At 39.2% G+C, this 19,080-nt stretch overlaps 3 pseudogenes; 1 reads left to right on the plus strand and 2 right to left on the minus strand.

The window, feature by feature from the left end:
* Nucleotides 1–2,297: 2,297 nt before the first annotated feature.
* On the minus strand, nucleotides 2,298–4,356 carry LOC139081349 (olfactory receptor 5AL1-like; annotated as a pseudogene).
* Nucleotides 4,357–11,626: 7,270 nt separating this feature from the next.
* On the plus strand, nucleotides 11,627–13,220 carry LOC103545558 (forkhead box protein N3 pseudogene; annotated as a pseudogene).
* A 3,247-nt stretch (nucleotides 13,221–16,467) lies between these two features.
* LOC139081350 (olfactory receptor 5AL1-like) lies at nucleotides 16,468–17,474 on the minus strand (annotated as a pseudogene).
* Nucleotides 17,475–19,080: the final 1,606 nt, after the last annotated feature.

Genomic DNA, 19,080 nt, shown 5'->3' on the forward strand with positions numbered 1-19,080 from the left:
GAGAAAGCTTTTATTTCTCCATTGTGTCTGAAGGAAAGTTTCACTGGATACAGTATTCTTACCTGAAAGTTTGTGTCTTTCAGTATTTTGAATATGTCATTCCATTCTCTCCTAGTTTGTAGGGTTTCTGCTGAAAGCCTGATGGGATTCCCTTTGTAGTTTATCTTCCTCTTCCTTGCTGCTCTTTATACTTTTTCTTTGTCACTGACTTTTGCCATTTTTACTATGATATACCTTGGAAAAGGTCTTTTAGCATTGATGTAATCAGGTATTCTATTAGCTTCATTTATCTGTAAATGTGGACCATCCCCAGGTTTGGGAAGTTCTCAGCTATTATTTCTTTGAACAAGCTATCTGCTCATTTCTCTCTCACTTCCCCCTTTTGAATACCTATAATCTTTATGTTGCTTTTCCTAATTGAGTCAGATATTTCTTGAAGAAATCTTTCATTTTTTAAAAATCTTAGTTCTGTCACCTCCCCCATCTGTAGAATTTCTATATTTTTATCCTCGTAATTATTAATTCTTCCTCCATAGCATCAGCTTTATTGCTTAAGGATTCTAAATTATCTTTTATTTGATTAATTGTGCTTTTCATATCCAGAATTTCTGCTTATTTTTTTTATCGTTTCAGTCTCTTTGGTGCAGAGATTCATTTTATTCCTGAGCTCATTGAATTGTCTTTCCATGCTCTCTTGTAAATCATTGAGTTTCCTTATGACAGCTATTTTGAATTTTCTGTCATTTAGTTTGTAAATTTCTGTGTCTTCAGGATTGGGTTCTGGAGAATTGTCCTTTTCCTTCAGGTCTGAATTTTTGATGTAGTTTCTCATGGTGTTTTATGAACCAATCTTTTGTTGGGACATGTGTGGTAGTGTTAGGTTGCATATTCGACCTGTTACTTCTAGGTGGAAGCAGGAGCAGCGTTCTGCCCCAACCCTGTCTGCTGGAAGCTGTGGGAGTACAATGGGCACTTTCCCCAGCCTTGGATGCATTAAAGCTCTTGAGTGGATTGTTCTTGGTGGGCTCCTCCTCCCCACTGGGGAAGCAATCATGAGCAGGCTAAGGGCTGCCATCACCTCCTCCTACATGCACCCTGGTGCATGTCCTCACGTTTGGGGCACTTTCACCAGGCTGGGAAGCATTCATGTGTGTGCATAGAGCTACCAGAGGAGAGAAGGAAGTGCTCATCCTTCTCTGCCACTTCCTGGGGGGTCAGTCTAGCCACCCTCAGATATATAGCTGTGTGTCTGTCAAGCATCCTGTTGTACTGTGTGGGCTTCCTCCATTGGTCAGTGACTGTCCATTTAGTTGTAGTTCAAAAGAGGGAGAGATAAAAAGAACAGCTTACTCCTCCATTTCCTGACATCACCAAAAGATGATTATTTTAATAGCAGTAATGCAGACCCTAAAAAAGATTCAGTTTAAAATATGATCATAGGCACACCCACAAATAAATTGAAAAGAACTTATTGATTTAAAAATCACAGTAAAATGACTCCTTAGCTTTGTATTTTCATTTTATTGATTTAAAATGAAACACATTGTGCTGCCAACTATTTCTAAAAGGCTATTACCCCATCGCCTGAAGCCAAATTAGAGAGATCATGGATCCAAAAATAATGTTAATAATTAAGTGTAATAGTCAACATTTCTGAAGTACTTGCCCTATGCTACGAACAGTGTCTTTGATATTTATAATATTATTTAATACTCACAATGAGGCCAAGAGAAAGAAACTATTATTGCCTTCTGCTGATGAGGAAACCAAGAGACAGAAATGTGAAATAATTTACTAATGACAATAGCTATTATGTGGAAAAGCTAAAATTGTTAGCCAAACTGTGTGAATGAAGAGCCCATGTTCCTAAACCATACTTATGTAGAATGGGCAGTGAATTATAATGTTGTGAAATGGCTCCAATGAAATAAATGCAAGGTACCAGATGTTGATCTATTATGTTGATCTATTTCAGTACTACCCAAATTTCTCAATATGGCTCAGAATTCAGGTAAAGCCTCTATTTCCCAATTCTCTGTTTCCTTAATTATGAAGAAGAAGTTGTGGTCAAACAGGATTCAGATCTCTCTCTCTCCTCTTTTACAATTCAACAACTCATAGTATAAAACACGTCTTTCATGTGGAAATCACTGAGAATGAAAAAGCTGGTGAGACATTCTTGAGTGAATATGAGCACCCAAAGTGAGGAATTGGGCTCTGTCATTTCTCAGCATTGTGATTCTAGATAAGAGACAACTCAAAGTCCCCTGGTCTCTCCCTGTCCAATAAGTTTTCAGTTATTTGATATCCAAACACAACTTTTCTTTAATTCTTTTAAATGCAATTTTTACTTCCTGATTTCTCAAATTATAGATCAATGGATTTCACATGGGGATCACTACACAGAAACACATTTATTTATGTTCAGACAATGGCTTGAATTGGGTAGTAGGTGCATAAAAATGATTGTTGTTTAAAATATTGTGATGCAGGTCAGGTGAGAAGTACAGGTAGAAAAAGCTTTCTATCTTTCTTCAGCAGAATGGATCCTCAGAATGGTAAAATGGATGAAGACTTAAGAAATTATCACAATCAGTAGAGAGCAAAGTGCATTGAACACAGCAATCATTAGTAACATCTGCTCTTTGATATGAGTGTCACAACAGGCTAAAGCAATCAAGGGAACATCATCACAGTAGCAGTGGTTGACTACAGGAGCCACAAAAAGACAAGTGGGATGCTGCCACTGTCTGGACAAGACCCATAGTGAATCCATAAATATATATGCCAACAATCATTCCATAACGGAATATTCTAGACACGAGAATGACATAGAGTAAAAGGTTGCAGATGACAACATACTGATCGTATGCCATGATTGCAAGCAAACACAGTTCACCAACTGTAAGTGTGATGAAGCAGAACACCTGAATGGCACACGAATAAAATTTTATACATTTAACTTCACACAGAAAATTCACCAAGATGATTTGGGTGACAGATGAAGTAAAAGAAAAATCAACAGAGGCCAGATGGTTCAGAAAAAACAAATATATGGGTGTGTGAAGCCAAGGTCTGATTTGGATTAGCACAATCAAACCAAGATTATCCATGGAACTAGCTAAATAGATCACTAGGAATACACCAGAGAGAAGGCTTGAAGCTCTGGATCATTTGTGAGTCCCAAAAGTATAAACTTAGACACTGCTGAATGGTTGCCTTGGGCTGTGGAACAGATTTGAACGTGTTTTTTAAATATTTTAAGACCCTACAGAGCACACATTCTGAGTGTTCTTGTCTCCACTGGCAATAATCAAGAAGATGTTAGGAGCTGGTTCTGACACACCAGGATTTTATGTTGAACACAAGCAAAGAAGAATCTTCATGTTACTTCTGGTTTCAGAATGAAGTGATTTGCTCTAGGCACGAACTCCAAAGCATGAAATTCTGTGGAGATTTATAAAGATAGAAAAATGGTATTTTGTCTAAAATTTTATATTATGGAATAATCCATTCCGTATCAATTTTTATTAAGAAAAATAAAGATTAAGAGTTATTTGAACACAGATAAAAATAATGTTTTAAGTTGTTGGAATACTTTAAAAATTATAACAATTCCTTTGAAAATTTTTAATTAACAAGAAACAATAAATTAAAAAATTTCTTTCAGAAGAAGTAATATGGGGTCATAAAATTTTGAATACTGATGATCTCTATATCAAATATTCAGGATGACATTTATTCAATGTTTTCCCTCACTTACTTTGATTCCTATTTTTCCTCCGATTGTTATGTAGTTTTTTTTGAATTAAAAGGAGGAAAAAACCCTTAGGAATGTGGATAGTCTTGCTTTTTTGGAAACAGGCATAACAGGATTAAAATACATTAAGTGATTCAGAAAATACATTTATCATGAACGTTCAAATATCCAAATGCAAAGCAGGAGAAGAAAAAAAATTCTAGGATGAGTTTGGAGAAATACAAAGGGGTTTCTGGCTAATCAACTGAGAGTAGCTTTCAACGATCTTTATTTGAGCAGAAAAGAGATAAATTTGATTTTATATTTTCACAATTTATCCCAGATTTTTATCCCAGATTATCTGTACATCAGCCCTATCGGTTGGCAATATAGCTATCATCTTCACTTTCAGATATGGAAACTGAGGGTGAGAGCTTAAGCCCTCCTCTTGCTTCATGATTAGGGTGGGATGAAGCAGAATAACTCATTAAACTAGCCCTTGATTCTCTAACCTCAATTCATAGTTTATGGAAATGCTCACCTTTCAGGGAGCAAGAACTTTCCCATTCACCAGAGATCAAGGCAATTTTGGAAAGGCAATCTATGAGTTTGTCCATATGAAGTGTGTAGAGTGTTGCCTATCTTACACTTTGTGCTAAATAAGTCAATTTTAGCTCTCAATAGTATTAATAGTATTTAGACTGAGGCTTACTCTGCAGAAACTTGTGTGTAATCCCATCATACTGATGACTGTAGGAGGTTATTCTCTCCAATATTTTGAAGTGTTCTTCCACTGCCTCACTAACTTGTGATCTGAAATCAATGCCTCTCTGGGCTCTTATCCTTTGTAGTGCTTATATTTCTCTGATGTATTGGAGCCTGTGTAGCTCTTCCTCTGATATCAGCAAACTCTCCAGTATCTTCAGTCATTTATTATCCTTTCCTCCAACTGAAACTTGGCTTCTTCTTGAGAACCTACTTCTCTCCAGGTCACGACTCTTTGCGCTTCTCCATTTGAAACAAGTAAGACTCAGCAATTAGTAGATGCTCCAAATATAACAAATAAATACAAAGTTTGTATTACTCCAAACTCTTTTTTGCTACCTCAATTACCTTGATTTTTTCCTACCACGTGCTGCCTTTGAGTAATCAACAACATAACCCAAAAGAGTCCAAGAAATCTTGAGGTAAACACTGGGAATGACAACAATGCATAACATTACATAACATGCCTTGGTCTCCTTGAAACATTTTTTCTTGTTACATCATTTCAAGCATTTGCTGAACAAAACAAAGGTAATGATGTCTCACAAGCATGAACAATTATGTTATGGTTAATCTTTTGGGACCCAATTAGCTTAATAGGCAAAGAGGAATCACTCGAAATTTCAGATCACTCTACTGAACCCAAGTATAATAAAGAATTAATAACTAACAGCAAAGATGTTTTAAAACATGGGAAAACAACTGAAAATATGTTTAACTATTTTTATTTACTTTTTATAATTTAGTATGGATTTTATTAAATTTTGAATTTTAGTAAGAGGTTACAGTATGCATCAGACTTTGCAAGGCTACCAAGTATTGATAAATTGCACCAAAGATCCAACCCTGCATCTGAAACTCAATATTCTGTCGAGCTGTAAGCAAATAATAATTAAACTATGAATTTCTTATCAACCTGGAGGTACATTTAGTTCAATCTTAGAAAATTGCTTGAAAGTTCTGTTCAAAGAGGAACATGACTTAAAATGAACTTTATGTTGTTCCCTGAATTCTCTTGGAAAGGTTTTAAAGGCATGCAAATCACAGAGAAATTAACACTCATTCTCTTCAGACTCTCCAACAAACTCTGTTTATCCCCATTCTACATGCATGTATGTATATAGTGATGAATAGAAAGATATATAGATTTTAAAAATCACAAACAGTTGCTCATTTAAAAAAGAACAAGTAATTAACTTTTACTGAATGTGGGCATTTTATCCTATGAACGCTGTTCTTAATTTTGATAATATCATTCTGCCTAGCAGAATTAAAACAATTGTAACAAAAAATGTTAAACATAAATTGCATAGAAGCCTCCATATATTTTTTTGTATTTTTATTTGTAGCTAATCTGTAACAATTATGCTAAGTGTGTGATTTTCCTCAAAGGCTTGAAAGAAATTCAAGAAAGCTTGAAAAACATCTATCAACATGCAGACAGCTATGTGCCTCTGAGAATATGTGCATCAATTGTTTTAGAAAGCTATTTTAAACTTCTTCCTTGTGTCAAAATTGTGAAAGCTGTTTTCAGGATTTCTTCTTAGAGCTAATTTAACTTTTAAAATAAATTGCAATTTATTCTGTGATCATTATTGTTTCAACTATCTATTGCAATACATAAAAACCCACCCTAAAACTTAGTGGCCTAAAGCAGCAATGAGTTATTAGCTTCTGTGGGCTAACTAGGCAATCCTCCTCCATGTGGTGGCACCTGGGGCAGTAGGACAGTTGTAGGATCCAAGGCAATCTCAATCACATGACTGACAGCTGATGAGGCTGTCAGCTGGAGTGCTTTCTCTTATCCATGTGCTGTTTCCATGTGTCTAGCTTGGTCTCCCAAAAACTTGGTGGTTAGCTTCCAACATTTAGCATCCCCATGGAGAAAAAAAGAGTCTAGCCTTAGAAGTTGTACACATCAATTTTGAACATTCTGTTATATAAAGCAAAGCATGGGACCAGAGTTCATAAGGGAGGTAACTATAAAAGTGTGTGGCTATAGACAGAGAGATTCTTTTGGGTTATTTGGTAGTAATCTACCACAACCATGATCTTCTTGAATCTGCCCCAAGATATTTAAATAAAAACAAACAAACAAAAATTCAATGATACATTGAATCGTTAGACAATGTCTGAGAGTATTAAAGCACATGAATTTTGAATTCAGAAGCATTTGTCCCTACATCATATCTTTGCCACATACAAGCTATGTGTTCTTGAATGGGTCACTTATCCTCTTTAAGATTCAGCTATTTATAAAGTGGGGATAATGCCCACCACACAAGCTTACTATAATTATTTATCTTGAGAATAATCTATATGGTAATATGGATCAATAAATCTTAACTGCTTTATAATAATCATATTCAGTGATAGGGACCAACTTGCCACTTTCTTATAAAGAGAAAGTTTTTTTTAATATAACAATAATTAACAGTCTAACCTAAGTAAAACTCTTAGAAAAATTGTATCCCTAATTTGACATGAAATGTTTTACTCTATATGTTAAGTAATCTCCTTACCCTTAGTTCCTCTGATGAAAAAGAGAAAATAAATAAATTATAGCAGACTTCCTCAGGGATATGTGAATCCTTGACTTCCAAAATTTGTCCGTGAACCAGGAAGACGTTATGCTAAGTGAAATAAGCCAGGCATAGAAAGACAAACACTGCATAATCTCACTTATATGTGGAATCTAAAAAAGTCAAACTCTTAGTAGAAGAGACTAGAATGGTTGCCAGAGGCTCAAGAGGGGACGAGTAAATAAGGAAATGTTTTTCAAGGGATACAAATTTTTAGTTATGCAAGATGAATAAATTCTGGAGATATAATGTGCAGTCAACTATAGTTAACAGTACTGTGTATTATTCATGAAATTTGCTAAAGAGGTGTATCTTAAGTGTTCTCGGCAATAAAAGGACGGAAAGAAGGAAGGAAGGAAGGGAGGCAGGGAGGGAGAGAGAGAGAGCTCGAGCAAAAGAAAGAAAGAAGGAAGGAAAGAAAGAAGGAATGAAAGAAGGAAAGAAAAATGGTAATTATGTGAGGTGATGAATATATTCATTAGCTTGATTGTGGCCATTAATTCACAATGTATACATATATCAAAACATCAAGTCACATACACTAAATATATACAGTTTGGTTTTTTTGGTCAATTATACCTCAATAAAGATAAAATAAATTTTGACAATAGGAGCTTTAATCATCTGGATATTTCACAAAACATTATGCGAGTGAAGCACAGTGATAGACTCTTGCTAACTGTACTGATGAACTGGGAGTGGCAAGATTCCTTGGTGCCTTAGTAACATGTAGGAGCCAAAAGCTGGGAAGAAAAATCCCACAATGATTGTGAGTCCAATGGCTCCCTCTGTCCATTTGCTTTAAAGTCAAGTGACAAGTGGGACGGTTTGCACATCCCCTCCAAAGTAAAAGACACATTGTTGTGCAACAAGTTCACTACAACTCAGAAATATGTGTGGCACTTTTGAGAACACTTTGGGCTTGCCAGGCAGCATATACCATGCTTGGCACTATAGCTCTGAGCCATTTATTGGGTATTTCAGCAGTCTGCCTAACTTGATGCAGTTTCAGAGAAAAAGTAGATTCTGCAAGTGATCCGATGATGCTAGAGATACCTGTATTGGAAAAGAATGATGTATGAGTCTTTGGAAAGACCAAATCCACATCACTACATTGACCATGGAGCGAGACCTCCTGAGGAAGAAATAAAATAGTTTTCTGTGTTCTACTGCACCCCAGTAGAAACTAAGTGCTGGATGAAAAGACACCAAATGAAAATTCAGCATCAGCTACCTATCATGTGTTGAGTGTTATAGGATCTACCAACACATCATTTTGAGCTGGCACAATAGCAATCCATTGTAAGTGTAAATGACTGATTTACAAACTGGGGGTTGTAATGGCACTAACAAATTATGGGAACAAGTGGTCCAGATTTTTATATCACTTATCCCTGCTGCACAGACTCCTTTCCATCAGTCCATGATGTGGTTTCATGGAGTAGATGTTCCAACTGAAGAATTCCATTTAAGATTTAGGCCTAGTGCAAAGAAGAGTTACCCCCTTATGCAGGACGTATCAGAAATGGACTTGTGCCACATTAAAGTCCCACTAAGAGGTGACACTGGAGGACAGTGATGAAAGCAAATTGTCCCAGTGCAAATAACATTTGACCTTCCAATTCCCATGGAGAAAATTTGGTCTGAGGGATACAGTCATGCATCGCATAATGATATTTTGGTCAGTGATGGACCGCATATATGATGGTGGTCCCAAAACATTAGTACCAAATAGTTTAGGTGTGTAGTAGGTTATAGCATCTAGATTTGTGTAAGTACACTCTATGACATTTGCACAATGATGATGCATTTCTCAGAATGAGCCCCCATCATTAAGTGACACATGACTGTACACTGATTCATTCATTCACTATTCACAGTGATAAGTCACGCTGGAAATTTGGTTAGGGGACTGGGAGTAGCAAGTCTCCAAGGATGTGGCATTCTGGGGCAGAGGATTTTAGGTGATGTACGAGTGGGCACAAAACATGCTGATTTTATTTTCAACTACTAAAGGGTAACTATAGCAGAAAAGTTTTGCAACAGTGAGGAGGACTGGAGAAGCTATTGGATAGATAGCAGCCACCCTCTCTACTCTTGCAATCCCAGGGCTCATTCCGTGACACCATGGACAGAGTAGCCACAGTGGCAGGAATGAAGCCTATATGTACATGTATCCAATAACATAGCCTCCTTCTACTAGTATCAACACTGAGTGTCCCATCTGTTAGAAGCAGAGACCTATGCCAAGTCCTACATATGGCACCATTTTTTGAAAGACAAGCCAGAAACACAGTGATAATCCGATTGTATCAGATCACTTCAATATTGGAGGGACGCAATTTCTCCTTACAGAAATCAATAGGTGGAATAGGCATTTCCCTTCCCAACCTGCACTGTCTGAGGGAATATCACCTTCCTACAGCTTAAAGGATACATTATTTCTTAGATAGTAAACCACACAATATCTCTTGAAAAGAAGAAATACATTTTACAGCAATGAAGGTTTGGCATGACCATGGCATAGAATGAATGATCTTAATATGTATCTCATCACCAACCATCAGCTGGCTTGATAGGAGATCCAAATGGAATATTGACAGCTCATCTAAGTCACCAGCTCAGAAAAAGGACTTGCTGCACTGGAGCACAATCCTCCATGATTCACTGTAGGTTACAAACCAGTGGCGGTGTAGGTTATAGGCAATATAGTGTCTCCAAGAGCATGAAATCATGGGTCTGGAAATGAAGAAGTTGTAGTAGGATTGGCCCTTGTCATCATTACACTCTGTGACCCAGTTTCTGAATTTGTGCCTCCTATTCTTACAATATTAGGCTCTTCTGGGTTACAGGTTTAGGCTTCCGGAAGGCAAATCTTTCCAGAGGGTCTCAATTAGTGTTTTAACAAACTGGAATCTGTGACTACTTAATGCCAGTGGACCATCAGACAAGGAAGGCATTAGCGTGCTGGCTAAGGGAATAAACTATGATTAACAGAGGAAGTTAGGGGTGCCAATGCACAATGGGGCCAGGAAATGAATGTCTGGAACACAGGAAATCACAGGGCATCTTTATAACTTCCATGCCCAGTGATAATGTCACTGTCAATGGGCAACTGTAAAAACTAGAAACTAACAAAAGCAGGGCAATTACATTCTTAGTAACAATGTAGAATAAAGTTTGTGTCACTCTACCCGGAAATAATCAGCAGAGTTAAGTGCTGGCTGAATGTGACGGAAATCTAGAAGGGGTAATGCTTGAATCATCATATTCACATAATCAGCCCAGACAATTTGGTGGCTTCTTACAAAACTAAACACACTCTTACCATACAATACAACAATTGTGCCCCCCTTGTATTTAACGAAGGGAGTTGAAAACTTATGTCCACACAAAAACTTTCATGCGAATGTTTATAACACATTTATTTATAATTGTCCAAACATGGAACCAACCAAGGATGTCTTCATCCTTCAGTAGGTGAATGGATAAACTCTGGTATAGCCAGACAATGGAATATTAGTCAGAGCTAAAAAGAAATGAGTTATCAAACCAGAAAAAGACACAGAATAACCTTAAGTGCATACTGCTAAGTGAAAGAAGCCAATCTGAAAGGGCTACATACTGTATGATTACAACTCTATGACATTCTGGAAAAGACAAAACCATGGAGGTAATGAAAAGATCAGTCACTGCCAGGGGTCGGGGTGGTGGGGAAGGGACGAATAGAGAGAGCACAGAGAATTTTTAGGGCAGTGAAAATACTCTGTATAAGATTACAATAATAAACACGTCATTACACATTTTTCGAAATCCATAGAATGTATTACACCAAGAATGAACCCTAAGAAACTATGGACTTTGGGTAATTATGTGTCAATGTAAGTACATCCATGGTAACAAACGTACCACTCTGGGGAGTGATGTTGATAATGGGCCAGCCATGTGTGTGAGGCAGCCGGCAGGTATGAGAAATCTCTGTACCTCCCTCTCAATTTTGCTGTAAACCTAAAACTGCTCTAAAAGTATGTCTTAAAAATATGTTCAACCATATCAACAGGGACATTGTCAAGTGAGAGTAAGGTCATTTTTCAGGCATTTTCCAGCCAAAACCCTTTAACGGAGCATATTTTCCCTCAGTTCAACAATGAAAGAAAATATTACCTGATATTTGCAATAGTATTTGTATTGTCTTTCAAGACAGCTTAAAATTCTCAATATCATAGTGAAAGGAGATAAATTTATGATTTTACGGTGCTTTATTCTTCATCTTTATTGCTGAAGCGCTCACCTTCAAAGAGAAGGAATGATCTTTACCTCTTTTTTTATAATTCAACTATCAAACATTGAAATTCCTACTCTGTGTAAGTCAAAGCATCTTCCAGGAATCCTTTCAAGGGATTTTCAAGAAAATAGACGTCAGGAAACTGAGCCCCAGAGGACAGAGAGGCCTACGCTTCTGGCTCTGTACCACTGCTTGTGACTTGATGTCCTAACTCCCGCCTTGGAACAATTTTGCGCTTCTGGGCGCCCTGGCCCGATGATCTGTGGAAGAAGCGAGCAGGAGGCGGCAGGGCCACGGGAGGGCGCCAGGTGCCCTGCTGCCGCCACCCCTCCCCTGCTGCCCCTGCCGCCCACCCGTCTGGCTCACCACACCTTCCTGGGGGTCCTTAGCAGGGCCGCCAGGTGATGCTCGCTGGGCGCTCAGGAAAGTGTGACCTCTGCACTGAAGGGCAGTGGTGCGCCACGCCACCCTCTGGCCAGGAGCCTTCACACAAACGGATCCAGTCCTGCCTCCCAGTAAGAAGCCAGAAAGCTTGAGAATTAGTGTCTCCAGCATGCTGAGTCAGTGCTACTAGGGCAGCGCTTTCTCCAGCGCCCTTCAGAAAAAAAAATGACCTCGACTTTTCTCTGCCTGACATCAGGTTAGAGGAGCGGGCTGTGCAGGATGAAGAGCTGACCCCCAGGCTCTGGCTGCAGGAGAGCTGTGGGGGGCGGGTCCTTAAGAGCGTCAGCCCTGCCCAGGACTCCCAGCCCCTTCCAGGACCCCATCCCTCAGGCTCTCGGACATGTCCTACTTGCCTGGCAGAACCCCAACTGCAACACCCCCGTTCTTTAAAGGCCTCAGATTTACAGCCATCAAAGACTCTCAACCAAGCACCTGCCAGTAAATGTATCCACAAATGGATCTTGGAACATTTTCTGTATTTTGCAAACACAGCTGCTGGATGGAAAAGATCAGTGAGACATAATTTGTCATTGAATAAGTGTTTTAGGACAGTGGGCAATGAGAGGAGTCAGGGTACTGGGAAAGGGCATTGTGGTGCATGGATCCGGTATAGACAAAATCTAACTCAGGCTTTGGAAAAGACACCTTATTAGCCAAGCTTACAGTGTTCAATACACCTCCCTGTCTCCTCGGGTGCATCAAAGCACATCAGGCCCACCCAACTCACCTGGCAGTGCCTTCAAGAGAACCGAAGCCTGTCTGCGAGTTCCTCCAGGAGTGACACCAAACAGTGTGGCATCTGAGCTGAGGGCTGTTTCCCAGAGTCCGGCCATTGCCAGTCACTCCCATTGGAATGACAGCAGCCATGAGGAATGGTCTCACCAGCTGCCCGATGGGGACTCAGAGCGAGCCATCCTACGGCTCCCCTGTGGTCAGCGGAGACCCCAAGGAGGAGCACAACTATAGCAGTGCCAAATCCTCCACTGCTGGGAGCTCCTCACCACCCAGTGACAGTCTCATCCTCCTCGGCCCATGGCCACTATGAGTTTGCCACCAAGGGGAGCCAGGAGGACAGTGAGGGAAGCTTCTAGAGCCCCAAAAGCCACAGCGAGAGAGGAGGATGACATAAAACACAGCCCCAAGGAGGCCGAGGATGTCCTGCGTGACAGCAGCTGTGCATCCCGGGACAAGAAGCACCAGCACTTAACCAAGGCAAGGAAGGTCCCCAGTGACACGCTGCCCCTCAAAAAGAGAAGCCCAGAGAAGCCCCTGAGAGTGATGACAGGAGATGAAAGAGGGAGTGGGGCTACTCCTGCACTTGCTGGGGATTTGTTCCTGTGTGAATAACTTCACCATCAGGTCAGCAAAGCGGCCCAAAGAGCAAAAGGAAACCACAAAAGATTGAAGTCACTGATTTGTTTTCAACTTACAGCCATTTGGTTTCAGCACGGCAGGAGATTTCTAATGATTTATGGCAATATCAGCTATTTATTATTATTACTATTATCTGGTTTGATTTTCTTTTCTTTTCATCACTTTTTAAAAAAACTTGCCCCTTCTTTTGTTTTGGACCCTTAAGAATTTTATTTTTAAAGGAGATTGAAGCCATAGAACTTATATTGACACTCAGCTGTTTTATGAAAGCTTTTCAATATCTGAAGACAAGACTGAAAAACCCAGAATGACCATAGCTTCCCCCAGCATGTCAGAAGCATGTGGCTGAGTCTGCAGGGATGTCAACGGTAATGCCACGGGATACACACTCAGCACCCAGAAGGCACGTGTGCAAAGTAACCGTCCATCAGGCCCAATGCCGAGATTCAAAAGGTCAGGATGTTCACCCAGTTGGGTTCACTGAGTGACTCTGTATAAGGCAATTGGCAGGAAGGAATCACCCTCATCCCTCTGGAAGCAGACCCAAGCTTGTGGTCCCTAGCATCAAATAGTGCCAGGAAAACCGTGGCATTGCCACACACTGTGCATGGGTGGTTGGTCTCCAGTCCCCTGTTCTTCTTAACCACACAGCCTAATAACATCTTACGAGGTGGATGCTGGCCCAGTCATACACACCAGGTGTTAATGACAGATGAGAAGAAACGGGGTCAGTTTTTAGTGATGTTGCCAACCACTGAATTCTGTTCTATATTACATTAAGAAAATGTTCTACAAGCCATAAGCCTGAAGGTTGACGCTGCACACACAGACACGCTCACACAGACACACGAGAGAGAGAAAGAGAGAGAGAGAACTGATACAGAAAACACGCTATGTCTTCTTCGTTGCCCAAGTGAAAATCAAGATCAAAGAATTATAAGACCTGTGAAGGAAGGAAACAATGATACACAGCTTTTTCTGTCTGTCAAAATTTTTTGATCCAAATGAAAATGAAAACAAAGTGCTATGGAACCTACCATTTGTATTGTGTTATATTTTTAAAAGATTAAAGGCGCATTGATGGGGAAAAATTTAAACCATTACAAAATAGGGGAAAAGACTCCTATACTTCCCTCAAAATGGAGCTTGCAATTAATGTCAGTCAGACTTCAACTTGGCAAAAATCAATGATTTCCACATTCAGTTTAGCTGTTAGAAACTTCTGATCCAAAATGCAGGAATTCCTTTGAAAAAGGGAAAAAAAATCACAAAATGTAAATTTTTTTTAAATTCAAAAATAAGGTTCCTTTAGGGTAAATAATGAATTTAGCATGAAGCATGGATTATTTTCATATACATATGGAAAAGAGAGAAAAGGCTATGCCTCTAATTTTTAAGCGCTTAAGCTTAAAGTTTCTTTTTGTTTTCTTCTCTTTCCTTTTCTTTTTTTCTTTCTTTCTTTAATTTTGTTGGAGGGGTATCTTTTCCCCTGATTATTTAGTTTTGGTTTTTTGAAGCAGGTGTTTAGGGTTTAACCTTCTTCAGGGACAAATTCTGACAGTTAAGGAATTTATTCTGCAATATAGGGATATCTTCACGTTCTGGTAGGACCTGGGGGATTGAGCTCTGTTCTGCCTTGCCTGCACTTCAGCCCCGACCCCCTGTACTTCTCTGTTGAAAGTGTGCCCTTTCTCTCCGTCTGTACATGTTTACCATGATGCAATAATTTAAGGGCAAACAGTAGTGAGTGTGTCTGAGGGAATCGAGAATTGTGGGGCACTGGCTTGAGAAAACCATTACTGTCATTTGGTTCTAGGAAAAAGGCAGAGACTAATTATGCATGTTCTCCAGGAGAAGAGGAAACATCCTAATGGGGCTTACTAGATGAGGGTGAGAGTTAGAGTACTTGTGAGGGACGAGATGACACGGGTATTGGAAGGAGCAGCCCTAGACTTTTTCCTGCGATGCATCTCACGGTGGGAAGGAGGGGCTGGCTGTCTCTACCACCTCAGCACACAAACCAACCTGGAAGCAAGCCCACCTAGATTGTGAGAGCTGAATTTAGACAAGTGGACATGTCACGAAAACCAGAAACTCTTGTTATCTTTGCCTAAATGAAATTACTTGGGAGATCCAAAGGGAAATTTCTAAAAAGTATGATCATCCTTCCAAAGGAGGGGAACTTTAAAACACAAGCAAAACACCCACTCCCATGGCTCAGGATATGATGGTGATGGAGAAGGAAGGAACTAGAATGATGTTGGTTTTTAAAAATGAGATGGTTGCAACCTAAGTGCCCATCAACTGAGGATTGGATAAAGAAGATATGGTATATATATATATACAATGGAATACTACTCAGCCATAGGAAAGAATAAAATTGTCCCACTCACAACAACATGGTTGGACCTCGAGGGAATTATGTTAAGTGAAGTAAGCCATATAGAGGAAGACAATCTCTTTATGATTCCACTCATATGAGGAAGTTAAACATGTAGACAAAGAGAACACATTAGTGGCTACCATGGGAAAGGGGGTCGGGGAGTGGGCACAAAGGGTGAAGGGGTGCACCTACAAAACAACTGGCAAACAATAATGTACAACTGAAATTCCACAAGATTGTAAACTATCATAAACTCAATAAAAATTAACTTAAAAGAATGCGATGGTTGTGGGCCAATGTGGAATGATCTGCCAGCACCAGGCACTGTCAGAACGTCCATCAGCCAGGACGGTGGAAATTAACTGGTGCATGCCACAGCATATCTTCTTCTGTGCCGCTGATGAGAGAACCTAAAAAAACACCTACACCCATAAAACAGGTCGAATTTGTTACCTGAACCTGAATACTTCCAGTCTATTTGTTCAGATGGTGGATGGGAATAGTATGTATTTTTGGGGTACTCTGTTCCCTCCATCTCCCCAAACATCTGGCACCCCAAAAGCCATCCTCAGCTGTGGAACCTGAGTGGCACTATGATTTGTGTTGTCACCTGACCAAGGCCAGAAGACCCTCACCACAGTTCCCCAAGCTCACCACATCCCCAAGATAAAATTCAGACTTCCCTCCTGAAAGGCAGAGGTAAACACTCATGACTGTTTCCGGCAGGGGACTTCTTCCAATTAAAACCCCCTCAGTTGGCTGTCTCCCCTTAGTTCATTTTTATAAAGGAGCAAATGCCTCTTCTAGAAAATAATAAAATGAAATGTAAGTGATTTAAATAAATAAATAAATAGAATTTCCTAACTAAACCTGTATCCAGTATTTCTTTATTTCTTTAGTAATGACACAATTCATTGTTGATTACTAGAATACACCTTTTCAATAATTTTTTCAAAGCCTTTTTTAGCTCTTGATTCCTCAAGCTGTAGATGAATGGGTTTAGCATGCAAATCACCACTACATAGAATACTGAGGCAAATTTGTCTTTATCTAGTGAGTGTTTTGATCTGGACTGCACACAAGCCCTCAGGTACGTAAAACTGAGGGTCCCATAATATATAGTAATAGAAAACAGGTGCGAAGCACAGGTAGAAAAGGCTTTCTCTCATCCCACAGCAGAGGGGATCCTATGATGACAAATATGATGAATACATAGAATGTGAGAACAATGATAAGAGAACCAAACACATTGGACCCAGCAATGATTAACCACCTCAGCTCTCTGATCTGGGTATCAGAACAGGACAAAGCAATCAAGGAAACATCATCACAGTAGGACTAGTGACACATTTGAGTCACAGACAGACATGTGTAAGGTAGCCACTGCTTGCATGAGTCCCACAGTGAATCCATGAATGTGAGAGCTAGAGACCATCTGAGCAGATTCCTGAGCATGAGAACTAGATTGAGTAAAGTGTTGCAGATGGCCACATACCGATCACAGGCCATGTTAGACAACCTTAATAATTCCCAAACTAAAAATGTGATAAAGCAACAAAATTGAGTGGCACCTGGATAAAATAACACACAATTTAATTTCACATAAAGAATTCACAAGGGTGTTTGGCATGATGGCAGAAGTACCAAAAAAGTCAACAAAAACCAGATGAAAGAGAAAAAACACAGGGGTGTCTGAAGTTGAGGACTGATTTGTCTTAGTACAGTCAAACCAAGATTACCCAAACCAGTAACTAGGTCAGTCAGTAGAAATAGAGAGTAGAGAATGACTTGAAGCTCGGGGTTATCTATGAGGCCCAAGAGCATGTACTTAGTGGCTGCGGAATGACTGCCTGTGCCATGAAATAGATAAACAATTCTACAATAAACTGTTCCAGAGCACATGCTCTGAGTAATCTTGACTCTGTAAGAAAGAATCAATTAAATGTGAAAAGATAGCCCTGGCTCACCAGGATATTATGTCAAATTCAATCGAAGATGATAGGCACTCTCAGTTACGTGTGGATTTTACTTTGACTTTCAGTTTGAAAGGATTTGGTCCAGGCAGAAATTCCAAGATATAAAATTCACTAGGGAGCTGTAGAAGAAGAGAGTGTTTCCATTAAAATTTTATAATCAATGCAATAGCAAAGTTTGTGTTGTACTTTTCTTTAACTATAAAGGAAACAAACAACATTAAGAATGTAAGTGGCTTTGATAACATACATCAAAATCATTTCTTAAGTTGAAAGTTTATCTCATAAAATTATAATTTCCTCAGAACATTAAAAATGACCAAAGTCAAGTGTGGAAAATATAAAATGAAAGTCAAAATCAAAATATTAACGCTATCTTTAGGCATTTCGTTTGATATTATTTTAAAATTTTCTCCTTTTGCTTATTTTTGTTTCCTATTGTTTTTCAATTTGCATATAATGTTGATATTAAGGAAAAGTACGATTGTGAATTTTCTGGCTCTGTCTTTTGGCAAAATACATAGTGGCTAATAATTTTCCGGATGGTAAAACAGCTTTAAGTGATTAAGAGACATCTCTTTACCCTTTATCTTCAAGCATCTAAATGGCCCAAAGTGGATAGCATTTGGGCAGTGTCTAGATGAACTAAATTCCACAGAACATTTCTATAGACTCAAGCTGGATTCTGAATGCTTGAGACTAACAGAATTGCAATCAACTCCTTTCTTTCTTGAACAGAGCAGAAAATAAGTCAACTTGATTTTCTAACTTTATCCTTAGATTGTCTCATGTTTCTTCATATGCACCTTATGGATGGTTGACAGGTAAAATGCAATCAAATATAAAATGCACTCTCCCTTAAATTTTGATTGATATCTCCTTGGAGACTTTCTCTGGGTTACTCCTTTATATTTTCTTTCCCTTTCACCACTTTTCAACCAACCATATTAGAATGGGCATCTACCCCCAATTTCTCAATCATGTTTATAAGTTAAGCAAGTATAATCAACCTTCCTTTCCCATTAAACCAAGAAATCCCCTCACCAAGCTTACTGTCAATTTCCCTATTCCAAAATCCAAAAAAAGCTGCTTTTGCTCTGGCAGGTCTGCAGTACTGAACTCTACTGAACAGACGTTTAGTTTCCAGAAGAAAGCAGTCTCTGAGTTTACTATTTGTCCATTTTGTTCTGTACCTTGGAGGCTCTGCTTCTATTATCTCTGTTTTAGATGGTGTGTTCTCCAGGCTCTCTCCAAAGCCCCCACACTTTCCTCTTTATACCTTCTTGTTCAACGATCTTATCCAATCCTGTGTTCTCAGCGGTCATCTACATGCTGATTATGCACAAATACATATTTCTATTCCAGATTTCTTTTCTCTGCTCTAGCTTTATGAATCTAAACTCCTCCCAGAAACTGTTACTTGGATAGTCCAGATGTTCCTCAAAAGTATCACATATAGAAAAGAACTTGACACCTCTCCACATTGGACCTGATATTCAAGACCTGGAGTATATATTTTCTATCTCAATGAATAG

This window comes from Equus przewalskii, unplaced genomic scaffold (assembly GCF_037783145.1).
Source record: "Equus przewalskii isolate Varuska unplaced genomic scaffold, EquPr2 contig_7443, whole genome shotgun sequence".
Taxonomy (NCBI): Eukaryota; Metazoa; Chordata; class Mammalia; order Perissodactyla; family Equidae; genus Equus; species Equus przewalskii.